The 19,726-nt window shown below is 35.2% G+C and overlaps 1 protein-coding gene across 7 annotated transcripts in view; it reads left to right on the top strand.

The window, feature by feature from the left end:
* CSNK2A2IP (casein kinase 2 subunit alpha' interacting protein) overlaps positions 1–19,726 on the top strand; it is a 114,864-nt gene that overhangs the window by 79,298 nt on the left and 15,840 nt on the right. For 2 of the 7 annotated variants that reach the window (XM_070252141.1, XM_070252145.1), the window contains 2 exons: positions 4,184–4,272; positions 15,218–15,272. The exons of 2 other annotated variants lie outside the window; for them this stretch is intronic. The gene's annotated coding sequence lies outside the window, so the exon portion shown is untranslated. Of the gene's footprint in view, positions 1–4,183; positions 4,273–14,928; positions 14,969–15,217; positions 15,273–19,726 lie in introns of all 7 variants that reach the window. 3 more of the 7 variants (XM_070252140.1, XM_070252144.1, XM_070252142.1) reach the window with 2 other exon arrangements.

Genomic DNA, 19,726 nt, shown 5'->3' with positions numbered 1-19,726 from the left:
CGTTTGAGTGCATGTCTGTGTGTGTACATTTGTTTTTTCTTCATGGCTCTCCGTGGGTTGGTTTTGACATGTTTGAGGGTCTTCCTTTACACCCATATGTTTGTAGCTGTATCTCTGACATTCTGGGTGCCGTGATCGTCAGAGCACTCACTTCTCCCTTATCTTCCTGTATGTTCATCTATTTGACTTTTTTCATTCCCCTTTTCTCATTTCATTCTCATTTTTCTTTCTCCTTTTCACTTCTTGTGTCTTTATTAGTCTGATTAAAAAATCTTTTAATTTCTGTTCTTAAACATAACCATGGATGTCTTGGTTGTTTATCTTTCTCGTAAAAACAAACTAACATGGGCTAGCTCTGTGACACAGTGGTTAAGTTCACATGTTCTGCTTCTGTGGTCCAGGGTTCACCTGTTCAGATCCTGGGTGCGGACCTACACACTGCTTATCAAGCCATGCTGTGGCAGGCATCCCACATATAAAATAGAGGAAGATGGGCATGGATATTAGCTCAGGGCCAATCTTGCTCAGCAAAAAGAGGAGGATTGGTGGCAGATGTTAGCTCAGGGCTAATCTTCCTCAAGAAGAAAAAAGAAAGAAACCAACAAACACCCAGCCAGTTCTCTGCTCCTCTCCTACAAGACAATGTCAATTTAGTAACCCCTTGCTTTTGTGGTTTTAATGAGATTTTCTCATTCATGTGGAAATAAAGATTTTTCCACACCCACAACCTAAAAGCAATCCTACAAAAATAAAACAAAATAAAAACAGACATACTGCCTTGGAATTAAACATTTAAAAATGCTATCAGCTTAATTGCTGTATCAGAAAGAACAAAGTAGGTATCATTCCAGAAAAAGCAGTTGCTAATTTGATGTAGACGAATTTTAGAGTAAAATTTTTTTACATATCTAAGAAACAACAAATATTTGGTCTACCATTTCTCCCTGATTTTGGTCTTCTTCTGCTGCACGTGAATGGAGGCAAGAAGGCATCCTAGCAGGCGAACAGGCCCTGGAGAGCTCTGCAGGTCACACATTTGAAGTTAGCGTTTCTGACCAATGTTCCTTTCAAAGCATAAGTTTTACAACCGACTTTCATGAGGCGTTTTTCTATAAATAACATTTATAATGACTTGTATCCATTTGAAAGTAAATTTGAAAACAAATAACAAAAACAATAAAACACAATGCAAGTGAATTTCCATCTATCTGAACCTCTAGGACAGAAACGTAAACTGTTGAGTTTAGTTTTAAACATTAGAGCTGGTTGAAGAGTTTAGACAGTAAACTCCATGAGGGCAGGGCATCCCGTCTGTCTGAGTTTCTGCTTACTATTTTGCGTCCATCACTCACTGTCTGGTACTCAGTTGAGCATGTGCTCAATAATTACTTGTTGGACAAATTCAAACATTTAAAAAGTAACATTCTCTTTGATTTTCAAGATATCAATCACAAAAGAATATTAGGAACTGAATAATAACCTCAAGTCTAATACTTGTGGTCCAAAATAATTGTGGGTGATATCTTAGTGTTCTATTTTGGGGTCTTATATAGTTTATTACAAAAAATGGTATTGGATAAGGGGAGGCACATGTAACTACACCCTCACTTTTTCTGACAGAATAGTCTCATTGTTAGTGTGGGAAATTCTCAAATCAATGTTGGGTTTCATTCTCCGAATAGGAAAGCAAAGTGTTCTGGTAGATTCCATGCGGCCTGGTGAGCAGGGGCTCTCTGTCTCCCCGTCCCTGTTTCTCACTTCAGAAATGAATTTTATGGCTTTTAACAACATTTACTTTTTCTTATAATATTTCCCTCTTATGATCCTGTTTTCTCCCTTGATTTCTTTTGCATTAGAAATAGGAATGAGATTTCACACTAATGTTTGTTGTTTCACCTTTGGTCTCCTCCCTGTTGCTGTGGCCTCTTCTAAATTGTAATAAAGGAAGACCAAGCTTACAAGAAATTAAAAGCTTCCTTCGCCTCACTGCACAGACTTGGGAGGCTCTGTGGCAGATCAGGGGACTCTATTTGGCGGCAAGGTGTAGATGAAATGGGCCCCAGCAGCAGAACAGGTCCCTATAGCACAGAAGAATCCCATTTTATAGACAAGAATCTGAGTGCCTACGACCTGCAGCAACCTGACATGTTTCCACGAGCTCTTGTAGCCGGCACTCTCCTCTCTCCCAAAGACAGCATGCTTTACGTGCGACGCTTCGAAAAAGAGAGCGGTTTACAATTTTTTTTCCCAGAATGTAGAAGGAGAGTGTCACAATTAACCTCTTACTGGGATATTTCTCTCAAGTGCGTTTTAACCTTACCAGCATCTTGGTAAAGCTGTAATCAAGATTGTTTTCAATTTTTGTCTCCTTTTTGTCTTTTTCTATCCCTGCTTCCTCCCAATTCTTGTCCCTCAGTCTTTCCTGGATAGCTTTGAACTGCTGTTACTATTGTCTGACGAGTCATGGGTTTTAAGGATAAGTGGGTGCTGAAAATGCTGCCTTGTCTTGAGACTCACAGTGCATAAGGGATGCACAAGCTGCTGTAACAGACATGTCTTGTTCTAGAGTACTTATAAGTTCTCAGTCTGCTCTCCTGAAGCTGGTACTAAAGTAATTTTATAAGTCCATTTGACCCATTATACCCTGGACATGTCAAATGAGAAAATATTCATTGAATTAAGCATCTTTGAGTTGATAGGGAGCTAAGTCAGCTGTAGCTGCTGAAGGAGGAGCTTAGACTTCACCAGGCCATGAGAAATCCTCTCACTAGAACTGAGAAGAAAAGAACTGGGGGAGAAAAACTCTTTCTGTAGATTTTGAGTTTAATTTTTCAGTAGGAAATAACGAAGGGGTTATACAGACTGCATTGAACTTATAGATCAATTGGAGGGAATTGCCATCTCGAAAATAAATATTAAGTCTTTCAATTCATGAACATGAAATGTGTCTCCATTGATTTTTATCTTTAATATTCCTACCAACATTTTGTAGTTCCCAGTGTACAATTTTTACCCATTTCCTGTTGAATTGATTTCTACATGTTTTATTCTTATTGATGCTATTGTTAATGGAATTGTTTATTAATTTCATTTTCTGATTGTTCATTGCTGGAATATAGAAATAAAATTGATTTTGATGTTGATCTTGTATCCTGTATTCTTGCTAACCTTGTTTATTAGTTCTAGTAGTTTATTGTGAATTCCTTGGGATTTCTATATACAGGATGATGTTTTTGGCAAATAAAGACAGTTTTCCTTCTTCCCTTGCAATCTGGATGTTGTCTGTTTCTTTGTTTGGCTTCAGCCCCCAAACAATGTTGGAGAGGATTTATTTTTGGAGATTCTTATTTCTCTGTCATAATAAAGGGTTGAACTAATTCTTGGAGGAACTTTATATTTCTCAAAATTTAAAGCTTGATTTGGACTCAAAATTCAGTTAAGCAAATCACACACTTCGGTTCCACATAAATTTACCGTGAATTCTGATCTCCCTGTGGAGCATCCCATGGACTTTTTAAGGGCTCTCTTTATCATAGTCACCTTTGGTTTTTATTTTCCACTTCCACTAAATTCTTGTTCTTTGCTACTATCTTGGAATTTTTACTTTATGGCTTATATTCTGCCTATCCACTCTTTACTTGACCAAATAACTATAAAAATGAATCTTTGCATGTACTAGAACTTTATTTATTGTATAGAACTTCTATTTCTTCTCAGGGAAAGGGAGTGTACACATAATTCACCAGGAAAAAACAAACAAGTAAACTTAAAATCACGTACTAGAATCTTTGTTGTTAATATCATTTTGGCTACTTAATATGGGGGAACTTCTCATTGGCTTTATTAATAGATACAGGCCTGACTACTATTACCATCTTGATGGCTCTTTTCTGCCCATTTCAACTCTACTCTATTCGCCTAACTCTTCCTTTCAATTCTTACTCATCTATTATGCACAGAATTTCAGCCCTTACTTGTGTCTACTTCTAAACTTAGTTCCAGGCCTAACTTTCCTATGAATGACTTTCACACTGTTTAACTGAATGAATGTATGTTTGCTAACTGAGTCAATAACCCTTGTTCTGAAATATTTTTCTCTGAGTTAAATTGCAATAGCATTAGTTGGACTACATGTGCCTGTAGCACATTTCACAGAAATAACCCTTGAGCACTTTTTGTACAGTGTTGATGAGCTTGAGTCAAGAACTGCTGTAGCACGGACTTCACTGTCTGGGATACTGTGACCTGCACAATGTTTTACTCCTCCTGAAGGTACAAACCTTTAGAGTCGAAGGGCAACTCAAAAGGGATGAAAACTGAAAGAAACAGTTAAAAAAGTACTAACAATTGCAACTTTAACTAGTCATAAGTGCTTTAAAAATTAAAATTTAAGGCTGGCCTGGTGGCGCAGTGGTTAAGTTTGCACGTTCCACTTCGGCAGTCTGGGGTTCACTGGTTTGGATCATGGGCGTGGACCTACACACCGCTTATCAAGCCATGCTGTGGCAGGCATCCCACATATAAAGTAGAGAAAGATTGGTGCGGATGTTAGCTCAGGGCCAGTCTTCCTCAGCAAAAAGAGGAGGATTGGTGGTGGATGTTAGCTCAGGGCTGATCTTCCTCAAAAATAAAAAAATAAAAAATAAAAATGTCATTGTGTGTCAGAACATCACTGGGAGAAGTTCCATCATTTTCTTAATATCATTATCCCAAAGTATGCAACACTCTGCTATTGTCTTTTCCATAGACCTATGCCTGCTTTTTTATTTTAACTCTTCTCAGTGAAGGAAAGCAAATTCAGGAACATACAATTATTGGAACATGGCTTCCCATATTTGGTGTATGAGAAAGTAGTGTTTACCAGTTTACCAGTTATGACCTCATGAATTATTTATTTAGCCACAACTTTTAACAAAAGTTTGCCCGCATGTGCAAATCCTATCACATAAACTTAAAGAAGTATAATGATGTAACATGTTAAGGAGAAGGTTATACAAGAGATGGAGAACTGAAAAATGTTTCCAGCTTACGGAATGATTCTAAAGAGGCAGACGATGCAAATGTGGGGGTTTCAAATGCATGTTATATTTTTGAGTTCTTCTTAGAATAAATCTAAACGTTAAAACAGAAACTTCCTATGAAAATTTGTAAACATAGAAGCAAATAATTAATGTTTCATTTCAGAAGTATTACTTTAGTTATTTCCAAAATTATTCTTCTAGTTTTAAATATTATGTATTTAATTAAGAAAAATTATACACCATACAATCATAATCAGAAAAATCACATTTCCTGGAGATTAGTAACAACTGTATTATAACATACATGATAAAGTTGATTTATATTTGAAAATAACTTATTAATGCTGTTTAAATCAACTGTAATTAGGTCTCTGTGACATCTAATATTCTGAATAAACCAGGCTTCTCTCTCTGTTTTGTATCAATATGGATTAAAAGCAAAGTAAGATACGCTCTTCTTTCTTTCCAAATGTTAAGACTTGTGCAAAGCTAAATAAGTAATAAAAATAAATAGTTGGAATTAACATGTTATACTTTGATTCTTTAAATTGTAATTTTAGATATTGATATCACCAGTAAGATATCCTAAATATAAATTGAGATTGACTTCATTCAGTGAACTCAGTTTTTTGGTCCATTCTATAATGATATAGAAACATGACTTTAGAAAATATCTTCTCTCAACGATAATGCTACTGTGTTGAATGGTCTAAGAAACCAGACATAATGAAAGCTGTTTAATTGCTACGAAATGGAAGTAACAATAGTGCCATAGTAGTATTACTTGTAGGAGGAGCAGCAGTATAATAAGCATTTGTGTGATACTTTCAGTTTTACAACACATTGACATAGTTCTTATCTCATTTAATATTCAAAATGCTATGAAATCTGTACTTTCCAGATACCCGTTTGGAGACACAGAGTTTGCTTTTTCAGCAAGATTGCTTGGTAGAACTCCAACCTAAGTTTCTGGCTTCCAGACTTTCCCTCCTTTTGTTATGCTACATGTCTTTGTAGGCCAGGGTTAAGAGTCTTGATTTTACCCAATGAAGAAGCTGAAGTCTTGAGAAGTTGAGCGATGCATTCACTGAACTTTCATTTATTCTACACACACACTGTGAGGGTAATTTGCTAGTTGCTGCAAAGGAACAAAAATATATGGATTAAATTTTCATAGTAAACATTCTAAATATTTTCACATGACAGATGCCTACTTGTAAGTGAAAGCAGTCTTTTCTTCAAAGAAAAAAACACAAAGGAATTCCTAAAATGTTGTTTCTTGATAATTATGCAAAACTATGAAAATCAAGAATATTTAAAAACTTGCTTATGCTTACATTATAAATATAGTAAAGGTTGCCCTAGAGGTCAGAGTTAAAATGACTTTCTAAATGTCTACATAAGGTGTCTGTGTAAATGCAAGAAGACTGAATGTTTCACAGCTTTGCTACTTAACATGTGGTCCAGGGACCCACAGCAGCAACAGCAGCTGAGGGCTGCTTAAAAATGCAGATTCTCAGACCCTACTCTGGACTTACTGAATGGAATCTGTGCTGGAACAAGATCACAAAGTCATTCTTATGCTCTTTATGCATTAGTCCATATAGGTAAGGAGGGAATGAATCAAGGATTTGTTGGAAATAGCATGGTTAAAACTACATTGGAAATTGAAAAAGCAGATTTTGAGAGCTCAATATGCAACTACTTAGAACTATAGGATGTCTGGCAGAGGACATAATCAAATGAACCTTAGCACCCTCATCTGTGAGACATAGGATCAGACTAGGTGTTTCTAACTTGTTTCCTTTTTATTATCTGCATTTATATTTCTAAATTAATTGGAACATAGTAATTAACTAACAAAATCTGCAGAGAAGTATAATATTTGTATGCATTTAAGCAATTTATAAAATAATTAGCTCCTTTGAAATCATAACCATGGTATAGCTTACCTCTCCTTTGGTCAGAGCATCTGTTGAGGGTTTAGCAAATATTGGCCCTGGATTTTAGCTTTGGGGTTTCATTTGTGCCACACTTCTTATAACAACCTCAGTAGGCTCATGCTTTGTTTGTATTCTTTGATTCCATAGGCCAATGGCTAATAACCAATACCATAGTTCTGTTCAAATATGGTTCTTAAATGCAGTCATCACCTAAAAAGTCTCCAGCATGAGCCTTGGCTCTTTGCTTATCGCATGATCCTTAGCTTCTGCTTGTTACACAGAGAGCTGGGGCAATGAGACGATGGGGCAATGGGGCGATTTGGCTCTAAGCTCTGTACCAAGACTTGAGTCTTCATATTGATGTTGTTTACTTTCTTAGGCAGGTGGTGCCCAGCAGAACCTGATTAAGGAATCCAACAGGAAGAACCTGGGAAGTGCCTGAGTGAGGGTCCCTTTTCCCACTTCACTGGCTCTTCTCTTTCTCAGTCTTATCTCCTGCTGTGCTTTTTATCACTGTGACTTGGCTTACACTAACTTTAATGTAGGGCAAAGAACGCATCATTTGCACACCTCAAAATGATCTGATACTCGGTCTAGCTATTTAGATGCTGGCTCTCTGAACAAGACTATGTTCTCCATAACTTTTGGTTTCAAATGTAACAGCTTGGGCTAAAGCTTATCGTTTTCTAGTATGCCTTTGTGAAGGTTTCAAGGAATTCACCAATCTCGTTAGAGCTTGACATTCTTCTAAATAGACCTCTAAACTCTTGCCTTTATAGGTGCATATTCTAAGACTTTTTCTACAAGACATGGCAGTTTGACATCTTAATTTGCTACTACTTTACATACATGACTAATTTTTCAATGAAGGATAGAGAGACTCCTCACTGCTCAGCGCTGCACCTTTCAACTGGTTTTAACTACTCCCATAAGAGAGGTTTGAGAGGATATTGTGTCTACGAACAAGAAAAAGCTGCCATATATCTGCATACATACATACACTCATATATATACACATCTACATGTGTCTGTATGTACGTAATTTGTATGTATCTCTTATATAACAAGATAATGCTCCTAAAAATTAATAAGCAATTGCTGAAGAGTCACATTCAATAGAAGGGCTGAAAAATCTGTTACAGAGGAGAGACAAAGATACAGAGAAGCAGAACAGACAAGAGAAATGGAGGCCAAGCATAGAGGATGCAATATGAGGCTGGTAAGAATTTCAGAAGGAGAAAGTAAAATCAATAGAGAAGAGTAAATATAAGAGGAATTTCCTAATTTTTAGAAGTCAAACTAACAGACAGGAGCAACTCGAGAAATTAAATAACAGCGACGAATCCAAACAATGTGGGGAAAAGCCTCACAGCACTCGTCCTTCCCTCCGCGCTGCTCAGCCACGTGATAGTGACGTTACAGGCCTCCAAAGACTGAGAAAGTTCAAACGCTTCCAGAAAAACAATATGTTTTATTAATAAATGCAGCAATGACCATGTAAAAGTCTATTTAGACTTCATATTAGCAATACTGAATGGTAGGAGATTATAAAGCTGGGACTTCAAAATTTTGGAAAAAGGATTTCAAGATGCACTCTACCAAAACAATTTGAGAAAGATAACAATTGGACTTCAGGAATTAGTGGAAGTTATCCAGGAATATAACACATAAAATTCCAAAATAACAGCAAATGCAGTGAATTTGTAAGAAATTGGTCCAACTTAGAATAAGTTTGAGGTTTTTGAGAAAAGTTAGAAACTTTACACAAATTACATGACTAGGTCCTGGAAATTCTTCATGAGCTGGCGACATGTGTCTTCTGCTAATAAGTAAAATGAAAATCAATAGGAAATTCTGGGAAAGATAAAACTCCAAAAAAAGTGTTCCAAAAATGTAGAAAATATGTGGCGTGCTTTTAGAAAAACAAGCTGTTGGGTATTGATGATTCAAGAGAGAAAAGAGCACCGACTGTAATTTAGTAAAATATCTTTGGATTTATAATGGATAAGGCTCTAACCCTTTCCCTCTGATGTGGTGTCTTTTCTTCTAGAAGCATGCTATTTTTATAGGCTATTTTAATTATATTACAACATCTGTCCTTTCAGCTTCTCTAAAATTTTTACACTTTTATTAAAAATAGTTTTTTTGTTTTTTAGACAATTGAGATGCCTCCTAATTTTTAATGAGACATTTTATCTTATTTTTGCAGAAAAACGAAACTATGCTCATTTGCAAAATATATACCTTAAAAGAAACACACACTAGTGACCCCAACCATTTAATATTTTCACAATTTTTAAATTTAAAAGAAGGCTTTAGGAAAGGATATTTATTGCCAAGAAAAATATTTATCTAAGGGTCAGTAACTTATTTAATTTCATATTTCAGTTGATTTCTATTTAACTTAAAATTAATTAAATTACATATATAATACATATAGGCAGAAATAGAAAATATGAAACCTATCTATCATCTATCTGAAATTTATTGCATAAAGAATTGAATAAAATTTTTCAAAATACGTACAAGCTCATTTGGGGAAAAAACAGTAAAGTAAAAAATAAACTATCTTAAAATCTTACCACTAAGAGTAATTATGTGTTAACTTTTTATGAATCTCCTTTGTACTACAGCGTAATCTGTCAGAAGGGAAAGCTGAATTCTCCAAGCTAAAGTTAGGGTCACTAAAGACAGAGAAATAAGAGCCCTGACTGGAGGAAAAACAATCTTAAATTCCCAAGTCTCTAACAAGCCTCTTCTCTGAATCATTCTCTTCCTGAAAAGAGCAATCCGAGTTGCTGTGAAAAAACAGTTAAAACCTGCAAAAACAGGCTCCAGGTGGGGAATTCCTCCCCAAAGCTACTTTTACTGTTCCTTCAAGGCAGAGATTCAGGGAGAGGAGCAGCTCATACAAGCTTCTGTCTGATGGGGCACAGAAGTTTAAAGATTCAAAACTATGGCAATCACTTTGGCCTTAGATACTAGCTTGTGGAATTAGAGGAAGACCAAAGCCTGTTAAGGTATTTATGAATTTCTTTATTGCCAAAGAAACCCCAAGGCTGACTGATAAAATCCTCAAAAATTCACTCTTTAAGGCAAATCCTACATCACCAAACTTCACCTAAAAGGAAAAGGGCTGTCAGAGCTATTGAGCCCCATCTCAGATGTGGTCTAAGAGGAGATCAGGGCCCAGGGACGCTAATGGGAAGGTGAGTTCACCTCAGAAAGCAGAATTCCAAGCAGGTTCTGTTGTTTGCCTACAGTATCCATTCCACCCCACTTCCCACTTCTTAAATGACTATTGTGGAATATTCCCAATATTGTTGAAGTGTCCATCCCTCCTCTGTTCAGCCAAATGCCAAAACCTATTTTGTTCTCAACTTCAGAGGCTAGAAGTTGAATAGATAAGCCTGTTTTGGTAATCCCAACTTTCTGAACAAAAAGTCGTTTAGGAATGGACAAGCCATCTGATTCCGGCTAACCTGATGTGAGATGACGTTCATTGACGGGCTTCTGGGAAGAATGTAATGATTCTTAAAAAAGAAACACAAGATGAAAAAATGGTCTCTTGAATGTCTCTTAACGTATCCATGCGTGCCCAGATGAGATGCTAAGAATATATAATGTAAAATCATCTGGCTCCCAAACTGAGGATAAGCCAATACCTGGGGGAAGGCAGAGATGAATCATAAGCTAACAGAGAAGTGGATTCAAAGGTCACTTCACTCAGAATTCACTGCCCCTCTGAATTCGATACTATTTGAAATATTTCCTCATTTGTCACCAGGCAAATTGGATTTTCTGTTACTTGCAGCCTTTAGAAATATCCTAACTGAACATTCTCTAGGCCCATATGGTACTGTATGGAAAGCCCAAACTTCGTCATTGCGTGGTAAGGATTTGTAGTGACTTAATGTGGATGCTCTCTTAACCAAATGGGCAAATGAGAAAATCTGGTTCTCATAAATTGTAGGTCTGAATCAGCAGAGCATCTTGAAACTTATAATTAATGGAACACTTTTTGAGATAAACTCTAGTGTGCATATTATGTATATATCAGGGAAAGTGTGAAGAGAAAGAGAGAGAAGAGAGAAGCAAATAGAAGGGAAAAGAAAGGAAGGAAATGCAAGAGAAAAGGCATTTACTGCACAGTATTCCTTCAAAGCTGAATTACTTTATCCAAATGAGCACAGCGGGACACATTATATTTAAACCTTGTAAACACTTTATCTAATATGCGTTACCAGATGCCAAATATCTTCTGAATTTTAAGTGGTAACATTTGAAAGAATGAAAGTTTAATCAGTTATTCTGGACTGAAACACTAGATTAAGTGAAATTTAAAAAGTCAAGACCATTAAGAGGGATTCCAAAATAGGTCAAGTGACATACTACCAAGAAAATTTTAGGATTCAGAAAAGCTGATCTAAATTGAAAAAGATTATAAATAAGGTTTTTTTCTTTCTTTCTTAAAAAACATCTTTGATCCTAAAAGGCACTTCTGGCCACATTTCTTAGTCAAACTGATGGTTGAGTTATAACATGCTAACAGGATGGCTTTTTCATTAAACATAATCCTTTCCTGAAATTTAAACAAAATCTAAATTTAATTATAAAATGCAAAAGTGTATAAACTTTTAAAAGAAAAGAAATATTACATAAGTTCATAATTAAAGTAACTAAAACAACATTGAGCTGTCTGAAGCTGATGAACTGTAGCTCCCGTAAACGCTATCTGATGATTCAGGAAGAACGAAAATCCTTACGGGGTCCTGAGAGCACACGGACTTTTGGTGAGTCAGTTAGTTTGCTGGCTGGTTACCTATTGCATTGCAAAAGAAAGAAAACCCAACGAACAAACTAGAATGCAAGGTATACTATTGTTATGCTCAAAGCCTCAATCAACTTCATAAAATGGTCAGTACTAAAATTTGGGGGCAAATCTGTTTGTAATTCTATACACGTGTGTGTTTACAAAATTTTCTACAAAATAGAAAGTGTGAGAGACACTGTCCTCCAGTCAAAATTCTTACTGTTCATGATTAGGAAGAATTTACTCCAGGTTGTTTGAAGTCCAATACGCTTGAAAGTAAAACTCTAACTGGTGTTTATTTATTTGGAATCTACTGCTTAATTCAATGGCTTCATTAATTCATTAGAGCAAAAAATAATTGGTACCTTTTTATTATCAGGCCATAACTACTCTCTTTGAAAACTTTAAGTAAATGACAAATTTAGTTTCTTCACACTCATTCAATTTTCCATTCAGTGTCTAAGTAATTTAATGCTCATTGTACCAGTCTCCTGCTATCTGACCGTCTGTTCTAAGAGCACAGCCTGCTTTGCGGGTACCTAAGAGTTTATCTTATTGGAGGGCCATTAACAAAGAACAAATCAAATCCCATTAATGGTTGTGCTCAATTAGTGGCAGGTGTTTCAGAATTCATGGCATACTGCCCTCAGTTAAATGGAAGCTACTGTATCTCAACTTTGACTGGAGTTTACTAGGAACTAGAAAATTGTGTGATACTTCCATGATTATGGGCCACGGAGGGACTCTTCAATCATAATATTATTATAAAACCATTCTTAAACACCTTCAATCTGATCTCATGTTGTATGCATGTTATATATTATTTTAGCAAAAATTATAAACTAGCAATTTTTTTCTAGGTCAAAATAATTTCTTAACATTAGAAATACTAAAATGTTTCAAGATTCTTAGCAGAAAAAATCAAGTTCAATTACTATTATCAAGGACTGATTTATTATTCACTTATCTCAAACCAGTGTTAAAAATTTGCTACCACTATTATTCACTTCTTTAACAGCACCAATCTCAATAACATTTTACATTTGCCAAGTCCTTACTATTTTCTAAGTCCTGACCTAAATATGTTCCATTTCACTTAACCTCATAACAACACTGAGTTCCCTGTCAATCCTTCCTAGATTACAAAGGAGGAATTTGAAAAGGAATTTACAAAGGCTAAGAGGATTGTTCAAAACACTCAGTAAATGGCAGTGACTATTTCAAACCCAGATCTGACTAATTCCCAAATTCATGTTCTTTATTGATTCTGGCATAGCATTTTCCTTTCTACTTCACAACTAGATGTTTCTAAAATAATATCCATTGTAAATCTACAAACTGCTATCAGATTATCACAAAAATGTATTTATTGTCACCTTCTCTAAAACTTTGACTAGCTTCCCACTGGCTATTGAATTACATGAAATGATCATGCGTACATTCAGACTCCTCTCTGTCCACCCCCACCCTCTTGTCTTGCACTCACGTAGCTGTTAACTCTTCCTTGATCCACTTCAACGGCTTTGTTCCTCCCTGAGCATGTTCACGCTTTTCCCTCTGCTCTGGTTTGCTCTCCGTCATTCTGGCTTTTGAAATCACGCCTCCTTAAAGGCCTTTCCCAAATATGGCCATCTTTCTCATGAAATCTTTTTTAACTCCGTCTACCTTCCATTCTTCAACCTCCGCCAATTTCTATCACCTTACACGTGCCACTTTTCTTAGACTTTCCATCCACTGCCCTGTTGATACCAATATTATTGCATCCGTTATTTAAGTAATGTGATGTCTTGTCAACAAGTTGAATGTGGACACCGCAGAACTGTGCCTCATATGTTTCTACGTCATTTCATTCTTATAGAACTTACTTTGAGGTCTATATTATAAAGACAAATTCTAATAAAATGAAAAAATGATTTGGTAAGATACATTCCTCCATAATACTTATTACGTTTTTTACAGGCTGGTTTGATTTTAGTTGAGTTACTTTGAAAAATCAGAGAAGAATTGGCAGTGTCAATAATTGCATAAGGACTAAGATACATTACTTTAAAAAAATTTGTTTTGCGGAGGATGGGGAGAAAAAGTCCTAAACTGGAGGTCAGTCTCCAGTAGTTACTTGAGTAGTTACATTAACTAGGGTGACCTTATGATTTATTTTCCAAATTGAGATAGTTTTGAGAGATAACAGGATAACTGTAATTCAACCAGGACAGTCTTAGAAAATCCTGGTCCCAGTTACTAGCTGTGTGATCTTAGGCAAGTCATTTAATTTCTTTGGGACTCAATTTCTTCATCCAAAGATGACAAATTTGAACTAAACATTTGAGGGGCTGGCCCCGTGGCTGAGTGGTTAACTTCCAGCGCTCTGCTGCAAGTGGCCCAGGGTTTCGTTGGTTCAAATCCTGGGCTCGGACGTGGCACCGCTCATCGAGCCATGCTGAGGTGGCGTCCCACATACCACAACTAGAAGGACCCACAACTAAGAATATACAACTATGTACCTGGGTGCTTTGGGGAGAAAAAGGAAAAAATAAAATCTTAAACATTTGAGATTTCTTCTGGTTCTAAAATTTGTGAAAGCTGTAAAATATTTAATCTGCTATAAAATATATGATGGTATTGAAAATTTATTCTATTTTCTTGTTAATACTGTACCATATATTTTGCATTTTGGATTTTAAATTCGGGGATGTGTGAATGCAGGAAATGTTAGTGGCAAAGAGTTCTCAGAAAATGATAAAATTTAGAAAACTATTAGTTGGAGTTAAGGATAGGATTCTTTTTGGATTAACTGGAAAAAGTTTCAGTAGCAATAAAAATTTAGTTAGTAACACAATAGCCTGTTATAGATTAATACAGGTATTGAATATAATCTTCAGGTTTGAAAGAGGAGTTCTATGGGAGAGGCTTTGGAAATGTCTAGAACAACTCTGGTAGATAAGAAATGGGAACTGTTCCAGGGAATATGAGTATGGAAGCAGATATGAGAAAAGGATATATGACTGTTTGGGGATGGGTAAATTGCATTAAATGTTTTAGATCTTTCTGGATCATCAACTCTAAGAGTACTAGAAATATACTCTCTTTAATGCATTTCATCCAAATTAAATATTAGCATTGATTTAATTTTGATTTTTTTATTTTCATGTAGAAATCAAAGTCCCCCTCCTACCCCCAAAGTGGCTTCAGAGGTGTGTAGTCTGTTTTCACACTGATTACTTTAATATCTAGAAGTTGTCTGCATTTCTGAAGTTATCTAGAGATTATCTCAGCGTCTTTATGTAGCATTTTTATGCAGTCATCCTGTTACCTCATCCCAAATGCCAGGAAATTGCCTGACCAGATGCAGATAAAAATATTACACACTGTTTTAATGCCATTATTTGAATTTCAAAAAAGAGGAAATGATCCCTAATTGTAGATTCAACTGTTATTTGCAGGTGCAAAAGGGAAACTTGGCTGCTTCATTTAATAACCTGTTCCAAGAGTTCTAAGGTAAATTAAAAAGATAGTAAAATTTAATAAGTGCCTGATTCACCTAGGTGTTGCCCAGAGAAGTTTATGAGTCCTTCAGGGAAGGAGCAGTGCACGATATTAGCAGAAGTCACTTCTATTAGCTAATCACACATCAGAAAGGTGTAAAGCTGTTTCCTGTTTTAAGATATCCTTGTTTAATTCTTTATCTCTTGCCAAGGAAATGATTGAAATTTGTTGTTATTCATGGCCTGGGTTTGGACGACTTAAGTGTTTCTAACACTTGCCTGCTCCATATTTCTACTCAAATAATTTAGCTTTTGCTGAGAGGGATATTTTATTACTGTGGGAATAAAATAAAGAAACATGGGGATTAAATAGATTATGTGTCTTGGTCCCCTACATTCACTGATTTTTAGGTAATTTCTTCCTTCAGCTGTTGCATCAGGAAAAAAAGCAGTGAAAAAGTGCGTTTCCATGATTGATTATATGCCGGGATAAATCCTTGGAGAGTAGAGCTGTTTTCTTATCAGATTCTTCAGTTTCAATAGCCTGATATTTTGTTGAACATTCCCGTACATTTTAAAAATCTTATATGAATTGGAAGATAATCTTTTAGGTGGAGAACACAATTTTTTTCCTTAAATTGAATTATACTTATTGTGAACTTGTCATGCTGCATCTAGATACCATAGTTTTGATTTGGACATGGGTCTTCCTTTTGCATTTAGTGTGAACTGACAGTCTACACATGCCTCTTTGCTTTTATCCAAATGCATGCTTCAAGTACAACAGTCGGAATGAAATACCAACATGCGGCTACATCTTTACAGAACTTTCTACAATGTTTAGCTTCTTCTTATGATCGTCTTAAAATGTAGTAGAGATTTCAGTAAAAAAAAAAAAGACCATCTTACTTAAAAACAGAAACAAAGTTTAGGCAAACTTTTTTTAAAATAATTTTTGAGGTTTAAAAAATTATATAGTTCTTGAGAAAAGTTAAAAATTAAATAGCTAGGCAGTAAAGCCAACACTAGAATTGGAAGGCCAAGATCCACACATCTCACATACACCTGCTGTGCCAGATTGGGATACACATAGCCTCACTCTATAGGACACACATGTGCACACACACACATTAATCAGGCCTGTTGATTTCTATTTGGCCTCTGAAATCTATGTTGAGTATTCACGCATGTATCTCAGTATTTCGTTTCCTTCTAATTACAAAATAAATGGAAACTATCATAAGTTCCCTTAGACAAGAACACTCAAACACAAGTTGACAGCAAAGAGTTATTGGAGAGGTGTTTACAGAATTTGAGTTTCTACTATTTAATGGGGCTATGGTAATTATTTTATAATAATAAACATGACAATTTATTCATCATATATGCTTTACTAAACATTATACCAAGCACTTCAACTTCATTTTCACATTTATTCCTCACAGCAAACCTGTGAGATGAGCACCATTATTGTCTTTATTGTGCAGATGAGGAAACTAAGGTTTACAGAATTTAAATAATTTGTTCAAGGTCATAGAGCTAGAAAACAACAGAGCTGGGTCAGTAATTTTGGTTTACCTAACCTAGCTTTTTTAATACACCCTATTAAAAGTATGAAAATTCATTCAACCCTGTTGCATAATCTTCTTTCTGAGCATAATGAGTTCTTATACTGTCTTATTATGTTTCTTAATATAAAGAAACCTGAGTACAATCAAATCATATAATCAATTAAAAAATCGAGATGTTTTCCCTGCAATTTTTCACAATATAAATAAACTTCACATTCTAATCAAATTACTTTCATAATCTATCCTTTGAATGGACTAAAAATAGAAATAAATATGTTTGCTTTTTAACAAATACAGTGCTTTTTAACAAAGACAGCAGACAAAATAAAATAATAAAAACTTTGACAAACGTTATGCTAAATATGCATTCGACATTTCAGGTAAATCCATCTGAAAGAAGTTGTGAAATTAATTTAGAAGCATGGTTTAACAATTTTAATGTTTCTTCTTTCTTACATTCAATATTCTGGCTAGGTATATGAGTTAAAAAGTATGCTCTCCAATAAAGTGGGGTTTGTAAACATATTGTTTATATTAAATGTCTGGTGTTTGGCACTGCTGTTCAACATAAACATCTGGATTTTACCTCAAACACTTAGAATTGTTGCAATAGCAATTTTTGAAGTACTCTAAGTGAGAAAGCACATAAAAACAATAAGTTTGATATGAAATAGAAGAAGGGTTTAGGAGTAGGAGTTAGGAAAAATGAGTGAAAATTGAGAAAAGTGGTGCATAGGTCTGGGTCAGAGGGACAAGGTCAGAGAGATGAAGAGAAAATCCTTGGAAGGTATGTAGAGGATGACTGGAAACAGATGCGGCGAGCAGTCAAGGGAGGGGCAGGGAGAGGAGATGAGTCTGAAGGTTATTTATCCTTTAAAGAATGAGAAATAAAAATTATACGGCCTTCTATATCCAGAGGGAAAGATGGAAAAGAATATTTCTTATCCACCTTTGAACCTAGTGTGTGGACCACAGGGCCAGGTCATTGTTCTTCACAAAAGTGGAGTTAATATTAATATCTACTGAAAAGGGTTGTTGTAGAGCATTAAAAAAGTTAATGCATATAGCAAGGACTGAGTAAATACTGCCTGTTATTATTACCATCATAATTATTTCAACATATCTGCATTTGCCATTCCCGTTTGCTATGAATAGAAATATTTGGGAAGTAGAGAGAAAAACAGTAAAAGAGTAATGGAATCATCCTGATCTGAGACACTTGTGATAGCAAAGGTCTAAATAGATATTTTCACTTTTTGTTTATACTTTCAATGTAATGTTTCAGGAAAAATAGCAACATTCCTTTTAAAGTATTACAGATAACATTTGCAAGAGAAAATATTGCAGGATTGTCTCTTATAGGAAGAGTTTTTAGTTTGTACATTTTAAAACAAAAGATATTAACTAGGTAAATAAGATAACTAAAAGTTAGTTTATCTTCACTTATAGTTAGTTTGTTTTCTCCTGGGATTATTTGAAGAAATATTGGAAAAAAACGCTGGAACTCAGACAAATATCTTTTAATCATAAAATAAAGGGCATAGAAGAATTAGATTTACCTCTTAAATGGAAGATCTTTTGAAAAATCATCTAAACTAGTGGAAATTTGGGTGAAGACATTAATAGTAGTTTATTGAAAAAAGTCCTCTAAGCTTATTTTCCAGTAAGCAAAAGGTCATGAAATGCTTATACACAGTAAATTATAGGCTACTAAAATGTTACCTGTCTTCGTGACAATATTTTAGTTTGTTGTCATGATGAGAAAGCTAATCTCTTGCTTTTGGAAAGAAGACTAATATTGCTAGCTATTTGCCAGATATGATATTTTAAAATATCCTATTTCGTTCTTATCTTAAAATGATTAATATTATGCCATTATCAAGTACACAAAGCTATAGAAATGTTATATATATGCGTTAACTAGCTTAATGCATTTGGAACAAAATCTGCATTACTGAAATCTAATCATTTTAGATTCAGACTGCAAGGGGTGTTCTGTCAAGTGAAAAACACGAATCAAGCAATCTGAAGGCAATGTGTAACCTACCAAATTATCCATTGGAGGCTATGTTCTTGATTTTGTATAAGCAAAACATCTTGAATTAGACATGCAATGTAATCAACAAGTCTCTTAATGTCATGGTTTTCCATAAGGCTCTTCCTTGTGTTTGCACAGCTGCTTTCTGGAGACCTGTATATTACATTCCCTTACATTATTGTCACTGCTGTTTTAAACCTAGTGACCATTTCCAGGAAGAAAGTTGCTCGCACAAATGTTTGATCTTACTAAAACTTGACCCACTGTTACTGTGACTTCATTAAAAAGGAAAAAATATTTGTGCAAATTTTAGCCCAATGGATATAGTATAGTATATTCCAATATGTAGTTTCATTCAGTCATTTTGTTAGAAATATTATGTTACGGGGCAATTGATTTGTAGATTGATTTTATTGCCCTTGAAGAAATATCTCATATTTCAATATCAAAAGCTCAAAATAAAATTGATGGGTAGGCCAATAATGATATGAATTTAATACAATATTACATAAGTGACTTTTCAAGCATATACACTTTTAATAAAACACACTGAGGCCAATAAACTTTGTATTAGCAACCAGCAGACAATTAGAAAGACACTGCACTGCTGGATTCCTACCTAGGGAGTTTGCAGTCTGAGTTTTCATGTTCGTCTTCATGGTCTCACTTCTGTAGTCGACCATTTCCCCTGCTCATCAGTTACCCTAGGACAAGATATGTATTCTAGAACTACATACAGGACCCTTCTTCATCTGCTTCTAGCCTCATCTTTCTAAGGGTTATCACCTGCCCCTCCTCTTCCAGTGTCCCATGTTACTGCCACAGTGAATTTATCACTGTCTATGAATGTTTTAGGTT

The sequence above is a fragment of the Equus caballus genome, chromosome 26 (genome assembly GCF_041296265.1).
Source record: "Equus caballus isolate H_3958 breed thoroughbred chromosome 26, TB-T2T, whole genome shotgun sequence".
NCBI classification, from domain to species: domain Eukaryota; kingdom Metazoa; phylum Chordata; class Mammalia; order Perissodactyla; family Equidae; genus Equus; species Equus caballus.
This window is presented reverse-complemented; position numbering and strand designations above follow the sequence as displayed.